The sequence below is a fragment of the Ciconia boyciana genome, chromosome 20, assembly GCF_034638445.1.
Source record: "Ciconia boyciana chromosome 20, ASM3463844v1, whole genome shotgun sequence".
Classification (NCBI taxonomy): Eukaryota; Metazoa; Chordata; class Aves; order Ciconiiformes; family Ciconiidae; genus Ciconia; species Ciconia boyciana.
This window is the reverse complement of record NC_132953.1, coordinates 551370-571171: the sequence shown is the minus strand read 5'-3', so window position 1 is coordinate 571171 and position 19802 is coordinate 551370. Positions and strand designations below refer to the sequence as shown.

At 49.1% G+C, this 19802-nt stretch overlaps 1 protein-coding gene across 7 annotated transcripts in view; it reads left to right on the top strand.

Annotated features, from left to right (window-relative positions):
- The first annotated feature begins 1873 nt into the window (after positions 1-1873).
- CDON (cell adhesion associated, oncogene regulated) overlaps positions 1874-19802 on the top strand; it is a 55736-nt gene continuing 37807 nt past the window's right edge. Inside the window, exons 1-2 of one of the 7 annotated variants that reach the window (XM_072884574.1) lie at positions 1880-2033; positions 14659-14831. The gene's annotated coding sequence lies outside the window, so the exon portion shown is untranslated. Of the gene's footprint in view, positions 2034-2337; positions 2466-3941; positions 4117-6280; positions 6302-14658; positions 14832-17274; positions 17414-17647; positions 18076-19802 lie in introns of those variants that run through there. The other 6 variants (XM_072884569.1, XM_072884573.1, XM_072884571.1 and 3 more) reach the window with 6 other exon arrangements.

Here is a 19802-nt window from a genome sequence, read left to right as displayed (position 1 = left end):
TGCACCTTCCAGCCCGGAGCAGCCGAGATCCCTCCCGGCACGAAGCCCGGCGTTGGCCAAAACCCCAGCGCGGTTTTGCTTCGCCGAGGTTAATTGGGTTAGCGCGCGGCTAAAGGGCGTAGCTTGTCCGGGCGCCTGCTCCCTAATGAGCATCTCATTTGAATCCATGCAAAATAGCAGGGAGCATGGAGACATGCTAATTAAAGTGATTGCTGTTCTCTAATTAAGCAGCAATACCCCCCCCCAAGAGGGTTTTCTCATGCAAATAGCGCCTGAGGAGGGGATTTGGAAGGGAAAAAAACCAACCAAAAACGCCCCAAAAATTGTACGGGGAGGAAACGCCATTTGGCAGCGTCCCCACTCTGCGAAGGACCATCGTTATAATCTTGATTTTGATTATTTTTAGCCCAAAAAACCAGGCTTGGCCATCTTGCTTCTGCACCGAGAGCGACCCTCCAGTCTTCGGCTTTTCTGGTGGCCGCCGCAAACCAAAGCGATTTAACTCGCCGGCTGAGCCAACCCCGCTTTCGGCTTGGTTTGGGGGCATTTTCTTTGAATTAAAAGGGATTTTTAATCCCCCGAGGATTTTTCTCGTCTTCGTTTTCTTTATTTTTTTCGCCTTTTACACTTGTGGAAATAATGACGTCCTACAGGAAACCTCCTGAGGGATAAAATTAGGGCTGGTAAACACAGGGTAGCGCAGCCCGTTGGTCTCGCAGGTTTGCCCGAAAACCAAGAAACTTTGTTCCAAGGGAGGTTTGTTTTTGGTTTTGTTTTGTGTTTTTGTTTTTTTTTAAAAAAAAAGCCTATTTCTCTTTTATTTTTAAACATAGGAGCTGTCTTTCTCTCCGGCCCGCTCCACGTGCTGATGAAGCCTTTCCACGTGAAACCCTTCTGGGGGAAAAATCCCTTTCTGCCATGCAAGGACGCAGCGAAGTCCTTTATTTAGCAAGTAAGATTTAGAATATTTAGTCCGCAATTTAGCAAAGTCCCTAAAAACGAGGGATTCGGGGCCTTTCGGAAAGGGCTGGGAAAAGCGGCGCGGGATGAGGCCGTAACGCTCCGGTTCGACGTTTTTAATCCCGCAGATTAGGTCTAATGCCGGGTAATTTAGCAAGCTGTTAATATTAAATTACGCTGCAAATGACGGGAGCTTCCCCGACGCTTAACGTGCTCTCGCTGCGGTTTGCAGCTGGACGCCATCCAAGCCTCGAGAAACCCACTTTTTTTGCTGGTTTTCAGCCCCGTCTTGCCCGAGCGAGGGTTTCTCGGTGGCGTGACCCGGTGGAAGATGATGCACGGAGCGTGCGGGAGCGTTTCTGGAAAAAGCCGGAGCCGTTTTTCCCGCTCCCTCGTTCCCGCCACGCTCCGACCGGACAACCGGCTGCCAGAGAACCGCAGCGTGGCTCGCAAGCCCTCCGCCGGCTTGCAGGGGGGTTGTAAGAGACGCGGGAAGCCCTCGGTGCGAGGGCGGAGGAGGCACAGCCGGCACCGCAGGCCCTCCGCCGTGCCAACCGGCGGCCTCGGCCACGGCAACGACCTTTGCGCGGCCCTCGGGAGCGCGCTCTCCCCGCTGCAAGCCCGTCCGCGCCGCAGGGGTGCAGGGGTGCAGGGTGCAAGCCCCCGCCGTCTCCCTCCGAGGCCCCGCAGCGCCAGCGCCGCCCTCCCCGTTGTCCCCCGTTCCCCCCGCCCCGAGGCGGGCAGCCCCCCGGTGCGGCGCCCCGCGGCCCGGCCTCCCCTCCGCCGGCCGGTGGTACGCTCCGCGGGGCGGGGCGGGGCGGCGAGGGGAGGGGAGGAGGCCCCGCCGCCGCCGCCGCTGCCGCCGCCGTCTCCTCCTCCGACACGGGGCGCCGGTGGGAGCGGGGCGGGGAGGTGGAGGGCGGGGGGAGCGGCGCGGCGCGGCCGGGCGGCGGTGGATGGAGGCTCCCGTCCGGCGGGTCGCCAGCCCCAGCCTGGAATGTCCTGGGGAGCCGCCGCCGAGCGGGAGAGCGGGAGCGGGACCAGGGAGGGGGCGCGGCGGCTGCCGCCGAGAGGTAACGCGCCCGCTTCCCGCCGCGCCGCCCTTGTGAGGGGGCGCGCGGGCGGCCGTTGAGGGGCGGGCGGGGAGGACGGGGACGCCCCGCAGGTGGCGGCGGCTCGGCGGGCGCCCGGCGCCTCCTGTCAGCGGCTGAGGGGGACGGAGGCGCTGAGGCGATGCCCGCCGGCAGAGCCCCGGAGCCGGCACCTGAGGGGTCTCTGCCCTGCGGTGCCCGGGGTGGGCGGGGAGCCTGACCCCCCCCCCCCTCCCCCGGGAAGGCGAAGTCAAGGCAGGGGCTTATCTGGCGGGGGGAGAGCGGTGTTTGAAGCCGGGGCTCAGGGGCAGGGTTTATTCAAACCATCTGACTTTATTTTTTGTGTGTGTGTGTGTGCGCGTCCTCGGTCTGTGAGACTGAGCGGGAGAACAGACCGATGTAGAGAGCGCTTTGGTGAGTTGAAAAAAAAAGAAAAAGGGGAAAAAACAAATCTTCCGAGCGCAGTTTTGCTGCTCTGTCTCCAGTCTGGTACTGATTTACGGTCTTATTTCCCAGGGAAGGTTACTCTGACTCTGCTATATTTGTCATTAAAGTGCTGTTCTGTTTGAAGTCGCTGCGGCGGTGTGGCAGGGGATGGAGTTGGGGTCGCGTCTAGCCTCTTAACCGCCTTAAAATTGATAATCTCCATGCTTGGTTTTTAATCCGTAAGGTCACTTTCTCTGCGATTCAAGCGGTTGAAAGTCAGCCCCTAAAGCGAGAGGTGGTGCGTGATGCCTGAGGACTCCGGCTGTAAAGCATCGTGACATCTTAAGTCTGATTATATATATATATATATATTTATTTTTAGCATTAAGGTGCCTGCATCCTTCAAGCTATCCAGTTCTTGAATTTGAAATTACTTTTGCTTGCTTTGTCTGTCTCTTTGCCAGGAAAAAAAAAAAATACAATTGCTGACTTTTAATGAAAGACCTTTCCAGTCGACTGTTGCCTGTTTTCAGTATTGATGTTTTTTAAATCAAAAGGTTTTTCAGAATATTGACGTTTTTAAACCAAAAGGGAAATGTTTCTCAGCGTGACACGCAACTTTCAGGCAGAAAACAGGCGATGTTTCTTTTGCCCCTGCCTCGTAACTTTTTTAAAGGATTGGCGAATGGGTAAACATGATGGCTTTATGTAGCTTTTTTTTTACTGCTTTCCCCAAATGATTTGCTGCCTCGATGTGCTGGGAGGTTTCTGAGAAGGAGTAGCCGCGCCGAGCCTGCAGCTGTAAAACTGTCAGCTCTGAAGGGGTGTTTACTCAGTGAGTTGTATCTTTCACACATGCACCAGAAATACAATTTACTAACCCAAACACCAGGGTTGTCACTCCGCTGGCCGCTGAGGTGACCGGGAGCGCGTAAACTTTTATTCTCTGGGGTTTTGTCGTTCGTGGCCCGGTGTTTTCTTTGAACAAAGCAGGTAATCCTCTCGTGCTGGTGCTTAAAGGCGAGCTGCGTGGAGCCGGTTTGCTTTTCTGCTCGTCTCCCACCACTCTGGTGTTTTGACAGTTGCGATTTATGTGATGTACTGCCCGCCCGTAACTTCTTTAAGGAGAAAAAAGTGCTTTTGTAATAGCGGTTGCTGAGGGCAATGGCCCACTCCTTCGTGGTGCTATATTCCAAAAATTCGCAGCTCGGTGAACGTTTCACGGCATGATTTCTTAACGCTTTGCTGTTAAGCTTGATATTATATGCCCTAATTACAACCAGCGTGCTTTTGTTCCACCAAGCTAAAATAGGCGGCGAGCGCCGCTCGTGTGAGTCAAATGCGTCGAAACCAAACCCCTACTTTTTTAAAGCAGTTATGAGCCTGTCTCGTGGGGAGGGCTTGATAACAGAGCGCTGCTCCATTAAAAAGAAATAAACATTTTTCCTGTAATCCCTTCTCCAAAACAAGAGGGAAGCCTCTGACTGGCTCGGTCTACATCCCAGAAGAATCCGCAGCCTTAGACTGTTGCTCAACCCGTGACTGTTGCTCAGAACTATTTGGTTATTTGAAGCCGGACTCGCAGATAGAAATACCGAGACAGGATCCACTGCTTTACCTGTCTGCTTCACGTTAAAAGGTATCTTTTTTTTTTTTTTTCTTCTCTGAGGGATAGGAAGTGAGATGGGAACAGCTCTAGTGGCGAGGGATTAGTAATTCACCCAAGGATGAGCGCGATAGCTTTGTTGCTTGGATTAATGCGATTTACACCCTTAAGCTGCCCCGAGTGCTTGTAAACAGCCGTGCCCGTGCGTGCAAGGTGAAGTGCGGGTGGGCCGGTGGGCTGCTCCCACTTTGGCGAACTCTAACACACCATGGAAAGCAGCTTGGCGTGGTTTTGTTTTGGGGTTTTTTTGCCATCCCTCGTGCAATTTTGGTTATTTTTCATCCTTTTGCAAGCACTGGGGTTTGGTGGGACACCAGCTCTACCTGGTTCTCTGCCTACCAGCCCTTCTGGGTGCTGGTGAGCGGTGTTTGGGCCGGGACTCCTGTGTGCTCCCCCTCCTGGCTTGCTGGGCAGCCCAGCTGGGATGCACTGGTACTAAACTTTGTGTTTCTTACCCCCAAACCGAGGAGAAAATACGTAAGGAGAGGCCTGACTCTGCTCTGGGGCAAATCCCACCAGCCCTTTCATTATCTCAAGGTGTGCTGTAAGCCTGTAAACTGAGGCTCCTGCTTACTTTGGCTCACTGGTGTGCCAGAGGAATAAGGCAGCTGTGCTCCAACTTCAGGTGATGTCACTTGAGGATTTTAACTGTCAGAGCTTAAAAATACACTGACTTGTTTAAAGACTGCTTCTGCAGATGTGGAAATTGTGAAGCAAAGCAATTGATTTGGTTCGCGTGAGCGCACAGCCGTACAGGTGTTCGTCATCTCATAAACCCTCCTCTGCGTATCCGCGAGCAGACCTGCTTTGCCTAACGAAGTCCTTGGTCCTACCAAGACCACTGAAATTAATTTGGTGGCTGCTTGAGATAAGATGTTACCGTGAAGGGTAAGACTAGCAAAGCTTCAGCTGCGGCACCAAAAAAACCTAACCGGGAAGCTTGTGGTGATTAAATCATTACGTCTGGGTGACAGCTGCAAATTTTGTTGCTGGTGAACTTGGTTCCGGCGAGGCTTTGAAACCTTTGGTTTAGTACCCTGAGACTGAGCAAGTCTTCACCCACAAACCTGTTGAGATCTGGTATTTCAGATAACGTTTTATATGGAATCGCTTTAATCGGCGTGCTGCACGCAGCTCAGGAACCTGCCTAACATCTTTTGTTAGGCAAGGTCTAATTTGTATTAATTAATTGATACTGTAAACTTGACCTTCATATGGAGAGTCAGTTTTTTGTCTACTGCTTTGCTTACGATCTGTTGACTAGCGAGTGGCTCCCTTCGGCTGAGTCACGCTGCTTTCCCACTTGCTGCAGTGTTTTTCTATTGGGTTTTCTGGTTTTCCTCAGTGTTCCAGTGGGCTGGGGAGCTTCTGAGCTGATTCCTGTCTGCAACTGGGGTGAGACTGATAAAAAATGCTGGCTTATGGAGCTTAAAACCTTGTTAAGGACTTTGAATCTTGCATCAAGTGGAATTGGTCACATTTCCTCTTTAAAAGGGAATTTCCAGCTTGTCTTGCAATCCTGACTCTTAAAGCTGGTACATGGGGCCCAAACATTGTTCTCCATAAGCTTTTTTGCTATTTTGGTCTAGTTTAAGAGCTGAGCTGGTACTAGGTCTGCTCTCTAGGCATATTCCCTTTCCTGCTAGCTTAATGCTCTCCTGGTGGCCTCCCTGAGCAAGCCCTGGTGCTGTGTGTCCCCTTGTCCCGCATCGTTCACTCTGGGATAGTGTTTGTCCTTGGCAAGCTCAGCAAAAACCTCTTTGCTGTATTACTTTAGCTAACGAGAGGTCTCCAGCTACCCAGGAATTGTTAGAATAGATAGTTTCCTCTATGTGTGTGTATACATATATATCTTTTTTTCTTTCTTTCAGTTGAGTGTTCTTCCAGTAATTTCCTTGGTAGATGGCTCAGTACAACTTCCAAGGCTGAGCGTGTCATAGTTTTCCACTGAGTTTCCCCAGCTCGCTTCTCCCTTTCCGGTGCGGATGATGATTCTCCAGTGACAGTTATCACTTTAGGGTAAACTGCTTGTTCAGCCCTACTAGGGATTGAGACTTGTGCATCCAGACCACCTGTCTTTTCCATTAAGCCCCTGCTTGCTCTTTCTATGCGAGAAATATCTTCTGTCTTTCAACAGGAGGGAAAATAATCATGCAAGGTGGGTTGTTTTCCCATTTCCCGTACCTATGAGATGTCTCAGAGCTCTTCTAGCCAGGTGGGACTCTGTTTTTTTTCTTTTTTTTCCTCCCCCCTCCCTGGCTCCTTGGCCGCAGTTTCACATTACAGCTCAGTTGGAGGACTCGCTGCTGCAGGAGGTGGCAGGTACGTTCCTGCCTCTTCCCCGCTGTGGGAATCCGGCGGCGGAGCAGCTGCGGGGAGTGACTCCAACTAACCCTTCATAAAAAAAAAAAAAAAAATCAAGCCCCAAACTTTCTGCTGGATCTTGCCCCGCAGTTACAGAGTTGCTAAATCTTCCACCCCGATGACTGGGGAGGCCTCGGGGGGCCAGAGGGGAGGGGTGGGGGGGAATGGCCCCTTTTTGGCAGCAGCCGGCTTTTAAATTGGCTTAGCCATCTCATAAAACCGCGCTCTCGGTGCTGCAGCTGAGCCAAGAGCTGGTTGCCTTGCAAAGAGGGGGGGGTCTTGCCATTCCCCCCTCCATCTCCTGCCCCCGATTAAACCAGTTCAGCTCACTAAAACGGCGGGGGGGGGGAATAATAATCCCCCCAAACCCAGAGCAAGATAAGCCAGCTCGGTTGGAATATTTTCTTCCAGCTTGGCAGCTGGGGGCAGTGCCAAAAGCAGCAGGAGGGAGTGAGGGAGGGAGCAGGGGCGGGGGGAGCCGAGCGTGCTGGGGAAGGAGACCATCCCTTTTGGCAGTGGCTGGCTCTCGTTCGGCTTAGCTGTAAGGTGAAACCGCACCCTCGGCCTCACCTGTCTGTCTGATCATGCCTTTGATTTATACCCTTGGTTTTGCTGTTTAGTTTTCCCCGCAGATTTCAACCATTGTATCTGATAATGAACCAAGCGATTGAGCCTTATTTGTTTAATTCAAAGACGAGTTTAATATTTCCTACCTCGCAGTCGTACAAAGTCTGCCTGCCTCGCAGACCTTGGGTTTTCTTGCAGCAAACCTGTAAAACACCAAAGGACGCTAGACAAGGCGGGGAAGAAAATGCCTGTGCCGTGAGCAGCCCCCCATTGACAAACGGGCTCTGCGAAGGAGAAAGGCAGAGGGGCTGGGCACCACTTATTTACACTTTTAGGGTGTTTTGAGGTGTTTTGTCCTTGCAAAGGTAGCTGTGGGTTGTGTTGCCTGCCAAGTGTGCCGTGCCAGCTCGCCCTACCTCACCTTCCGTGTGCTGGTGAGACCTCTACGTTGTGGGCCTCCAGCTCCGGTCAGAGGTGAGCTGTGGGGATCTTCTCTGCCCCTCTTAATCTCAGGTGATGAAAAGATGGTTCCTGAATGCCTCTCTAATTGCTCTGCTTCATCTACTGAAGCACTGAGGGACAAACGGATGGTGGAGATGTCCTTCCTCCTGGAGAGTGTCGTCGTATTTCGTGTAGACACCTTGGCTCCCAGTGGCAGCCTTGCTCTAGCTGGAGATGCGCTTGTTCCTGCAAGGGGATGGTACTGGGGGTTTTCCTTTCCCAGTCCTCACCGAGTAAAACAAACCATTTATCTGGCTAAAAGGCCTCACTCTAAAGAATCTTAAAAGAAATTATGGGGGTTTTTTTGTTTGTTTTTTTACATACCAGTTCAGGAGGTAACCCCCAGGTGACCATTCCTCTTGTGAGGACAAGTCCTGTCCGGGGAACTGCAGCAAGGAAAGAGGACAGTTAACGTGAAACAAACTGAAGATGATTCTTCAGAGTTGAAATCCCCTACTTGCTTCCAGATTGATCCAAACTAGGTTTTCCCCAATAAAGCTACTGTAATCAGGTGGTACTTTTTTTCAGTTTTTATCTCCTTTTTTTTTATCTTCTTGTTTGTTAAGAGATGATAGATCAGCCCAAATAAGGGTAGGAGAAAGGCTGGCGATTTTCAGGAGGATCCACAGTCAGTGCATGACTTGTTGCCTTTATCTCTGAGATCAGGAGATTCCTTTGCAGTGATGGATTAATCCACTCTTGAGTGAATAATATAACCAAGAACAAGTAGGAGCCAGCGCTCCAAACAGATGATTTGTTTAATACGTGTATGCCTTTCCTCCCCGCCTCCCCCTCTGAAAAGCTTCTTTCTTCACCATTTCATTCAGCCTGCCTGCTGAAATCTTACAACAACCTGCGTATGCACCAGCCCCCCATACCGAAGGAGGGACGAGGACGGGGCTGTACCAAAGGTGTCTTGTCTCAGGTGGATGAGAAGATAAACCGCAGCTCTGTCTGCCAAGCCAGGGAGAGGCTCAGGTTGGAGAGGGTGCCTGCGGGCTGCTCTGGCCATGCCATCACCCGTCTGCACGTACTCCAGACCCTGGTTAGAAGCGTTGATGCTGGCGCTGGCACTTGCCAGGGGGTTGAGCTTGCACCGCTTGGGTCTCTCGCTGCCCCAACACAAGGCAGCGTGCTCTGCGTCCAGGCAGGAAGTTGTATATAGGGGCTTGAAAATTGGGGTTGGGGGAATGAACTTCTTGGGGACAAGGGGATGGCGATGGCTGGCTTAGAAGTAGAAATACAGTGTTTAGGAAGATGGCTCTTCAGTTGTGCCAGGCTGGCTCTGTGGCCTTTTGAGCTGGTTGGCGTTGCTTGGAGCCACACACCGAAGATCTTCTCCCAGTGACACGTGTGTAGTCCTCGTTACCGCACGCACAGTCGGATACGAGGCTGGGAAGGGAGTTGCGCAACTTTAGCAATGGAATTCACGTAGCTAAATCTGTTATCATCCCTGTGGATATAGTGGAATAACTCTTTGGCAGCTTGTAAGCTGTGTCTTGTCGCTTTAACATCTTGGAACGCATCAAGGGTTGTCCTGTTGACAGGCTCAAAGAGGCTGCGAGGTGTGACGGTTATAGATGTCTGGGCGGGTCTTCCCTCTGCTCAGGACCCCCAAGTCTGGTGCAGTCTTACTGGCAAAAGCTCGGATAGCTCAAGGTCAAGTTGGTGAAACTGAGCAGCTTTGGCTTTCCTTGTTTCATGAGAGCTGGTATTCTTGCACTGATCCGATCCACTTGGCGTGTGGGACTGGAAGCGCTAGTGACAGCTTTCAGCTGTATTTTGGAGAATTTCTGTGCTGTGTGGGGCAAAGAGAAGATCTTTAAAATGGCATTTCCCCCTTTGGAGAATGGGTTTTCCTGGTGTTGGCTGTACGTAATTTCTGGTAGCTGAAGAGTTTTGCTGTGTAACGTTCCAACTCCATGTAGATTAAATGTATTGCAGAGTCAAACTAAACAATAGCATGTGGTTTTCCTTTGTGTTTTCCCCCCCTTCCCCATGGTAAGAGCTCACAAAAAGTCCCCGAGTCACGGCTGTGTGTGCATATGCTCAAGCGTAGGCTCAGATTTTCATCAAGCTTGCTGAGGGCTGTTACTTCTGAGGAACTATTTCACGTTTGCAATAGCTTCAGGAAATCTTGTAGCTTCTCAAGAGCCTTTTCAAATAGGTGTGTTTTGGTGTAGCACTTGGATACTTGTTGCCTAAATACTTTGCAGTGACAGCGTCTCACAGCTTGATGGAGATTTGAGTCTCCTTTAATAAAATGCAAGCGAAGGAGGAAAGCCCCGAGGGTTTTTTGGAACAGAAGATGTTTTCTGTTCCTGCCACTAATCTTTGTTGCAGAATGAAATCGGAATGTATACTTTAAATCTTTGTCAGGGTGTAGAAGGAAGCTGGCAACGGATGTAATCAAAAATGTTGTTATCAAAACTCTCTAAATATGTTGAAATTTCAAGCTTAATGATATGATTTTAAATTCATCTCTTCAGACTGAGGCATTTTTTGGGTGCAGATTGCACTTTCACATTGCTGTGCGAGTCGGGATCAACCGGAGAGGAGTCTAGGACCAGATAACAGAGGGTGGGTACTGCAGTTAGGCTGTTGTGTGGCTTGAGTCTCTTCAGCTCCGTGAATCGTCGTAGGAACAGATCTCAACTGCATTGCGTGGTAGCATTAAATGGAGACGCAGTTTTCTAGATTATGGGCTTTTGAGCTGAGCGCTTAAACAATGATCTATTTCTCAAGTTAGCGTTTTTCCTAATTAGTGCATTTGCCATCGCTCGTACCTAACTGACACACATGGAAAGCATGTATATTCCAAGTTTGTCTGAAACAACTCTTACTGGTTACAGTAAAACACAATGAAGCAACGCCAGGTTCTACGTGCGGTAGCAAAGACCCTAATCCGCCTACCTGGTACAACCGGAGACCGAAAGTTTCCAGCCTTATTCTTGTAGGTTGGAATAAGGGAACTGCAAGTAACCTTCGCCCTTCCGACCCGTCTTCCTCGAGTGGAGAGGCTGCAGGTTGAGGATGTAAGAGAAGCTGAAGTCCTTCTCTGAGCCAAAGGTGTGAAGCTGTTTATTTTCACTCTGGAAATGTATATATTGCAGAAGGCAGATGCTAGCCTGCCTAACCTAAGCATTCGCTACTTATCTGGGGTCTGGCAAGTGTACAAGTGTTGTCCCTTCTAATCCCCCAATATTAAAAAGTCCAGGCACCTTTCTCTGGCGAAGTCTGAGGTTGCTTTTTAAAAAACACACAAAGAGAAGCCAACAAAAAGAGAAACATTCGCTTTCTTTGCCAAGTTTAAATGAAGACTAATGCCGTGGTGCTGCTTAATCTTGTTTTTCTTGCTATCTGATGGATGCTAACGTGGGATGGAATCAATCCTGGCAGCCGGTTATCTTTGCAGGGCCCCTGTGTGTTGCTGAGCTCGGCATTAAAGTCTGGCGGGGGAGCTGACGTGCTACGAAGAGTCTCGAACCTTCTTCCCACATTGTGAAGCCCCAGCAGCGGTGTCCCTTCTTCCTTTGGGAGGGTGTCTCCTGGAATCTCCAGTCTGCTGTTGGATGTCCGAACAGCAGTCCTGTTCAGCAAAGTAGGATATGTCTGTGCAAGTGAAAACAGGGCGCAGTCAGATTAACCTGGTGGAAAATTCTCCCTGGTACCCGTGATGAAACTTAACTACTTTCCTATCAGTTGCTCATGTTTGAACTGGTTCTGTCAGTATTAGCTGCCGTTACCCTGATTCGCAGGAGGAGATTTAGGGCTCTGACTCATGAACGGCCGCTGTTTGACGTTGCAGCCCCCGACTGCCCATCTGCTCTGGGTTGGGGTCCCTGCCTCTAGCAGGGGTGAGCCGACGGCACGGCGTCGCCTCGGAGCTCGGCCGCAGCGGGTAAAGCAGCAGAGCTGGAGAAGCCGAACCCTCAGGCTACGGTTTTGTGATCATTGCTGCTTCCTTCCCCTGGATCGACGCTCTCCTTCGGCTCTGCTGGCACGAGGAAGGAGGAGGGAAGCTATGGCCGGTGCTCGGTTGCGCAACACCGCTGAACAAATCCAGTTCAAGGCCCCCCTCTCCTTCCCCCGTGTTCTGCTACCCCTCTCCTGGCGTGGGAGCCAGGTCAGTTTGTTGCAGCAAACCTGGCCTGACCAACATGATTTTCTCATCTTTTTTTTTTTTTTTTTTTTTCCTCCACGCCTAGCTGTTGCATCGAGACAGCTTTTATCTGGGCCCAAGGCTAATGGGATTGTTTTGCTAGAGGAATATTGTCAGTTGTGTCAGGATTCCTTCCATCTAGGTTAAGAAGCTCGGAAGCGTGTTTTTGCCGGAGAGTTCGGACTTCAATTTTGAAACCAGGTTTGATCTGTTGAGCGTGGGGGAAGGGAGGGGAGGAGAGCAGTAAAACAGAATTACCCGGTTAGCTTGCTGTTAACGCTGAAGGATGAATTGTTCGAAGGCTTGTTTTAATCAGGGGAAGAAAGGATGGACTCTTTCCTGCTTTCTCCCTCAGCTGTCACTGGTTAGCCAGTTTGCTTTTTAATAAGCATTGTTCTCCTGCCTATCTACTCTGGAGACTGGGTTCAGCGGCAGCGTGTGTTGGCATTGCATGTGACAGCGTACGGACTGCTGTAAAAGGAGGAGAAGCAGTAATTTCAAGTGGAGACAGCACTTTTGTTTAGGAAACCCAGTCCAAATGGATCAGTTGCTCTGTTTTGTGCGTGATTTCAGCCGTCCGCAGGCACGGTGAATTCTGAAGGGTGACTAACAACTGTGCTGTAACACACAGGCTTTGCTCTCCGGTTCCAGCGCGCCTCCCATATCCTGCAGCCATGAGTTCACAGGCTCCTAATTGCCTATGATGTAAGACAGCAGTAGATGGGGTTGCTATAAATTCTGGCTGCAGGTGTGGATTTAATAGTTGTGCTTCCCTTTAAGGGATCACGGATAGCATGGATCCCTGCAAGTTGCAACAGACCGAGTTGGACTCGGGGTAAGGCAGCTAAAAACCCATTTGCCTGCGGTTTTTTGTTTTTTTTTTTAGAGCTGTTGCTTGCTGGAGGCTACTGATGGACGAGGTGTCGGTGTTAATTTGGAATCACCTCAGAAATGAGCTTGCTGTCCTCTAACAGAGCTTGGCCATGGTCGCTCTTCTTTTAATGAACCTTCTCTCGTGTCAAAACCTACCAGGCGTGAGAGCACTGCTGGAAGCGGACCTTTAGGCAGCGTGTGTGGACATGAGCTCCTTTGAGAGTCTGACAGGTTTTTCTGATGCCCAGAGTGAGCCTGTGGTTCTAGTCCTTTTTTTTAATTGTGCTTGATTCAGGTTATAGGAACCGTAGAGAGATTATAAACACGGGTGATCGTCCTTGGCGTGCAAAATGCAAACTTTTTGGAGGGGAAAAGACACAGCCTGAGGCAGTACTGAAGCTTGCTCTGGCGCGTGCACCTGTAGAACGGATAATTAGGACGGCGAGTCCCCAAACTCACTTGAGAAAATGGGCATGTCTCACTTGGAGTTGGGTTTTGTATATTTTTTTTTCTTCATTTTTGCCCACATTCTTGCAGTTCAGGGTTTATTAAAGATACTGGGGTGGTGCTTCATTAGTTGCTCTGAGGCCTCACGCTGTTAGAGTGTAAAGTTCCCTTTCGTGGACGTCTGTTCCTAGTCCCTCCTTGGCCTAGCACTCCAAGACTTCACGGTGAGCTGAAACTGCTCCCTCATCCAGGTGAAAACTAAACCTCATTTTTCTTTGGCTGAGTGTTCAGCTGGATCTGCCAGCAGATCTGACTCATTCGGTGGCCGCACGATCGTTGGTGCAGATAGGAGAATGCGAGCCAGGTCCTGAAGGAAGGTGTTACTGCCCTCCTCGGCAGCAGCCTGTCTTTAAATTGTCTTCGACGGGTTATGAAATCTCAATCTCGGTAAAAATCACTTGGTTGAAAATGTAAAACAAACCCCTCGCTCTGAGCATCAGGCCAGCCCTGCAGGAAGGAGCAGAGAGGGGAGTGTTTGCGCAAGGACCCTTCGAGATGTGGTTGAAGGCGAGCAGAGCTGTCGTCAGCGATCGTAAGGCGGTGCGACAGAATCGGTGCAGGTGTTGAGCTAGATACGGGGAAGAAAATGGGAATACGAGGCAAAGTAGTGCTTAGCCAGGAGAGAAGGAGAGGGGTGAGGTCTCGGAGGGGGGGGCCCTTGAAGAGCAAAGGGTGAGAATTTTGTATGTATTTGGTCTACAGTTACTCTGATGGAACTGTTAGACTAATGATACCTTCAGATCCCTTGGGGTCTAAAAGCCCTTATTTAGGCATTTAAGCATAATTGCAGCCCAGCAGAACTGTATATTAAGCTAATGCTCTGTTCTTTTTCTTCCCCTGAGGCTAGAAGAGTCAGAAACCATACCCACTTCATTAGTGTGGCAGCAGGGGGACTGTCTCAGCTCTTTTTTTTTCTGAACTTAATAATAAAATTAACCGAATTGTTATGCCTGTTTGTGGGTAAGAAAGTGTGGCTTCTGTGATGATTTATTTTGGGTTTTTTTCCTGATGTCTGTCTTGCTGTGACCGGCGCTGACACGGCAGGATGGAAATCCCAGGTCTCCCTAATCAGAGCATATACATGTGTCGATAGCAGACTAGTGACTCGGGAGCGTTTTCAGCTGCGTGCTGCAGAGGCACAGTACACAAACTGTTAAATTTTCCTCCCTCGGCTCGCAAATCCATTTCTTCAGTCAATGCCAAAGCATGCGTTCTTCTATCAAGACCATATGTCCGCCAAGACCGAGGTTTTAAAGTCAAGGTGTTTTTGAAATATTGGAGTGCAAATTAAGTATCTGAGTAACCTTAACTGTCTTCTAAAAAAAAATTCTCTATCAGCCTCACATATAACTCAAAGGATTAATGGAAAGCTAAACTTTGATCAGAGTCCAACAGCTGATACCAACCATGAGACTTTCCAGGCCTGAAAGCAAAATAGAAAAATCCAATGAACAACTCGGCAAAAGATCCGCTTCATCTTTGAGGCAGGCCAACTTTTTGGTCATGTTTTTAGGCTAATACTTTTTTTTTTTCCCCCTCAGTTGCTTAATGTCATCTTGTCACCTTTGTCCTGTGACGCTGGACCTTACCTGTAATGGAGTTTGAGTAAATGACGGATGTTATTGAGGGTGTTTTATAGCTCTGGAAAAAGACACATCTGCCTTATTAAGGAAGACCATCAGGACTTAAGGTCCCCTCTCCTTGTAGGAACTCGGTAACTGTCTCGTTTGTTCAGTGCTGTTTGTTTTTTTCCTGCCATCTGCTGCCCTGAGCAAACATCCAGTCTTCATTTTGACAAAAATAGTGTGCTGTTGCGAATCAATAATATATTCTTAACCCCCAAAATTGCTCTCGGGATTCATATTCATCACTGATTCATGGGGGGGCGGGGGTGGGGGAGGGTTAAATTGTGTGGAGGAAGCACGAAGCTTCATGCACGCTCCTGCAAGGCTGCTTATAAAAGTGCATGTTACCTAAAAAGAGTAAAAATACTAATTGAATCATTAAGCGGGAGTACGGATAGGAAACACTTGGATGCTGGCTAAGCACTGATTGATTTGCATGCTCGGCATGGGTAGGGGCAGAAATTTGGAGGCGTTCATGAAATTCAAGGCGAGGACTGAAAAGATCGCGCAACTGTAATGTCTCTCCTTTAGGTTGTTACGATAAGGATCTAGAAAGTATACATTCATTTGTTTAAAATGTAATAAATAAATATGAACATAACATCAAAGGAGGCTTTTTCTTGTAATTTTTAAATGCCTTTCCGTTTGGTTTGTTTCTGTAGATGCCTTTGAGTATGTTTCATTGCATTCTCTGACCTGTTTATATCTTTCACGCTTGGTTTATAGGGTCACTGTCAGCAAACTGTTTTTTTGTGGGCTTTTCCCTTTCAGATTTTTTAGGATGGTGAAAATACCAGGCTTGCAGGACTGCTAGGCAGAGTTCAGTTTGTTTCCTGAAAGCACCCACAAAATCCCTTTGAAGTACGTAATTTTATTACTTACACTCACGAAACCCTGTCTTTCGTGATGCCATAATTCTAATACAAATGTCTAGTTAGGGTATTTTTTGTTGGTTTTTTGTTTTTTTTTTTTTAAAAAACCCACTTATGTAAATGCCTGGCTCCTTATCTCTGTTGCTCGGCTTCCTGTAATTTAGTCACACAGAAACTGCAGTTCCAGTGCTGGAGGAGGAGAAGAGTAAAACGGGAGCACTTCAAATTTTTTTTTTTTTTTTTTTTTAACACAAGCTGTGACTACAGCAGGACTTTTTTCGGTGCTCGAGCCCTCTCTTCTGAGCGTAATTAGGAACACATTGATTCTTATTGCAGCTGGCAGCTGCTCGCTATTGCCTTTTTCAGCTTATGACCCCCATAGTCCCACTGACCTTTCCTGGGGTTAGTCGTAGGCCCTTTTCATTGTGATGGGCTAGAAGTGGCTCATGTGGAGTTGATTATTTCCTTGCTTGTCTGGCCTTTTTGGTGCCATAACTCCAAGTCACTTCCATTTTCTTCCCCTGCTTTTGGCTGACCACAGTGAAAGGAAATGCTTTTGCTGGCGACAGGATCGGTTTGCACGCTTGACTGACTCGATTGAGACCCTGAAAAGGGGGGAGGGGGAGGGTAATGAACACTGTAGGTGCTGCATTTGCTTTTTAAAGGTTGATGTTAATGATTGAGTGGTCATTAAGCATTATTCATAAAAACGAGGCTTCCGCAGGCTCGGTTGCCTTTTAGCAATCTTGGCGTTTAAAAATCCCTCCGTCGCATCCTTAACGTACGGCGGCCGTGTCTTTAGGAGCGGCGCATCCGAGTTATGCGGCATGTGGGCCAACGCGCCGGTGTCAATTGCTGGGGACCTCTTCGAGGCTTTCCCGGCTACCAAAAGACCCAGGAATAAACCTGGGAGGTTAGTCCGTAAAGCCGACGGGCAGACTTGTCAGTTGCTACCGGGCTGCTAACCCGCTCCTCCCCGGCACGAAAAGCTAATGAAGTATATATGCCAGCTGTTACACTCATTTTGCCAGACCCCAGGAGGACAGCATGAAGACAGTCAGTGATCAAAGGCTTTGGAGATCACTGAGGAGCCGAGCTGCAGGAATGTCTGATTGCTTTCTCTTGGAATGCCACAGGCTTCAATACCTTTTTTTTTTTTTTAAGGTGTCTTGGTGTGAGATTTAATGATCTAAGTCGGCTTGCTCGCGGTAAAGGCACAGTGTTTTAGTTAATTCTGGGGGTTTTGTTTGCTCTAAATTTAGGCGCTTTGAAAAATCTGCAATTTTTGTTGTACTGACGGAAACAATCTCAGGGAGCAAGTTAAAATGAAATTTTTCTTGGTAATTCTGTAATAAATGACCTAGGGGAGAAAAAAAACCCAACTTGCCATGCTTTAGGTGTTAAATCACATATAGTATTATAAAGTGTGGTTGGATTAATTGATTTTTGAGTTGCTAGAGTTTAGGAAAAATCCGAGATCTTTAGTATCCGAAGCTGTTTTACTGCAAGTGAGAGGCGTTGTCACGTCTGCAGCTGGTGGGCAGTGCTGCCCCTGAAGCAGCAGCTCTCTGTCACTTTTTCCTAGGGCTTCTTGGAGAAGGCCGGCGGCTCCTGGAGGTGGAGTGGGCAACCTGAATAGCTACCTCTGTTCCCGAGCGTGCCGTTTCCTTCCTCCTCCTCCTCCTCCTCCTCCTCCTCCTTTCCCGCTTTGCTCCGCTGTTTAGAGGACCTGGTACATTTGGCTAGCGAAGAAATCCTTTCCTCCTTTAGCTGCAGCATGCTGGAACGGCTCGCTGAAGGTCAGATGAGTTTTGGAGGGGAGTGATGGAGCGGGTTTTGGATTGAGGTAGGGTGGTGGCTAAATAACTCTGGTGGCTGCTCGCCGTTGGGAAGGGAGGTCCTGGTGTTGCCCTGCCAGCTGGTCTGAGATGGCAGGAAGATGATTCATGGAGCTAAACCAGAGGGAATGAAAACTATCAGAAAAGGGGAAAAAAGTGCGTATGAGATAATGCTCTTTTTAGTAGTGACTCTGCCCTCAGCTGCAAGGGTGGAGATGAGAAGTTCATGGTCTGGTAAATAAGCAGGGCAGGTTCTCAGCTGTGTGTTGAAGGACACGGCATCCTCTGGGGCTGGGCACCACATGAACGCGTGGCAAGCAGCATTTTGTCATCTTCTAGAGCGTAAAACCTTTTCTGGGGGCAAGCACGGGTAGGAGTGAGTTAATTTGGAGGTGATCGGTTAAGTTAGTGACACTGAACGCACCAGACGTGCGGAGCCTTACATTGAAGACCGCTGGTTTCTGGAGAAACAGTGACAAGTGTGAAGCTTTGGGAAGAAGGAGGAGGTCACTGCCGGGGCTGTGCTGTCTCACTGCGCTGAGTCTGTCTGGATCAGAGATGAGAAGCCTGCCTGGCCAGTCTGGTGCCTGTGTCTTCCCATCTCAGCCCAGTAGGACGTTTTGGTAAGTCCTTGTGGCCCGTGGTAAGTTGTGGCCCATGTGGCCTTTTGGTAAGTCCATGGTAAGCCCAGGATGGCCCGTGTCCACCCTGGTGAGGTCTTCAGGCCTTGACAACCGGGTGATGATGTGCAAGCCACCCTGCAGAACCTAGCCGGCGTGTGCCAGGGCTGATGTGACACCCTAGCAGTGGGGACAGCCTTGCTTCTGCACTGGGAAACCTCTCTGGTGCTCCTAAAGGGACTAATTAAGATGTACCCGTCCCCTCTGTTTGGAATTAGCTCTGATGATTTATTCTGATTGCCTGTAGAAGGCATCCCAAAGGTTGCGGGGCTGATGGATGGGCGCGTGCCTGTCCCCACGGCTGTTTGGCATGGGGTTCCTTTTAAAAAGGGTCTGCGACAAATGAGACGTGCAACCAGAATTATGTCGTCTTCAGAAGTACTCCATCTTACTAATTATCTCCGAAAGAACCAGGTACACTTTTCTGGAGGCCCCTGCGTGTGCGGTGTGCTTCTGAGGGGTGGGCGTCTGTTGGAATGGTCAGGACGACTCCTCCTCCTGACACGGGTCCGTTATCTTCCTCGTTTCCCTTGGTCCATGAGCAACAAATTACTTTAGAGCTGACAAGGAGGTCAAGTGCTGGATGAAAATAATTGGAAGATGACTTCAGATGAAGATGTCTTGGTGGAAGAAAACTACGGGCCTTTGCCAGGCTGTGGCTTTCTGGTATGCGGCACTGATGGTCTGGAGAAATTGCTGGTGAAACTGGAAAGGACTCGATCCAGGAAAACAGTGTCCATCTCTATTCAACCTTGAATATTATTCGTATTTATATGAATAAGTCCTGTTACTACTGTTTTATTTTACAAGGCTCGGAAACAGCCCCTTTTCTCAGTGAAACCTCTTACTTCGATATAACTTTGACTATTTGATCCACCAGTGATGGAGATTCACTCAAGTGAGGAGTTTGAGATGCTGAAATGGAGCCACATCCAACCGAAGTGCTCCTCCTTCTGTTCCCAGTAGGTCCCCAGTGGCTGGTACTTGCTGTCAAAATGGGAATTCAGGGTTGTTGAAATGATGGCAAAGGGGAAGAGTCCTGTTTTTAAGGGCTTTTTACACTCGGATATTTTAATACTTTAATAGTATTAATATACTATTAAAGAGGCAAGGTCTCTCCGCTGGGTTTCTAAAGACCCCGAACCTATGAGCTGTGGTCTCACCCTCTTCTCTGTACTTGGCAAGGGGCTTCTGTAGTGACACCATCTGCAGAAGAAAAAGAAAGAAGCAAATATTTTTGCGTTGTGTACTGCATGCTGGATCTCTTCTTCCCCCCATGTTCCCATATCTACCAGTGAATAAAAGGTTTCTGCGGTCCCTTCAAAAGTGGATGTTAGAGGAACTTTGTTCGGCTGCCTGAGCGGTGTTGCTGCACAATGCTACTCCAATTAAAGTGAATATTTTTCTTTTTTTTTTTTTCCCTCCAAGTCAAAGAACTTTGGTCTTTGTGGCTTGCTTTGTGTACTCACTGCTTTACAGTTGATCTTACCACTCCGCAGGCCTGCGAAAGCCAAACTGGTAGGTCAAGAGAGGAGTAGCTGTTGACACTGGCAGCTAGGAACATGTAAAGAGAAAGATAAACAGAGGGAAATCAGAGACTGGATAAAGTAGATCTCCAAAGATAAAGTTCAGTTAAAGATAATGAGCTGGCCTTGTTTAAAAAGACAGCT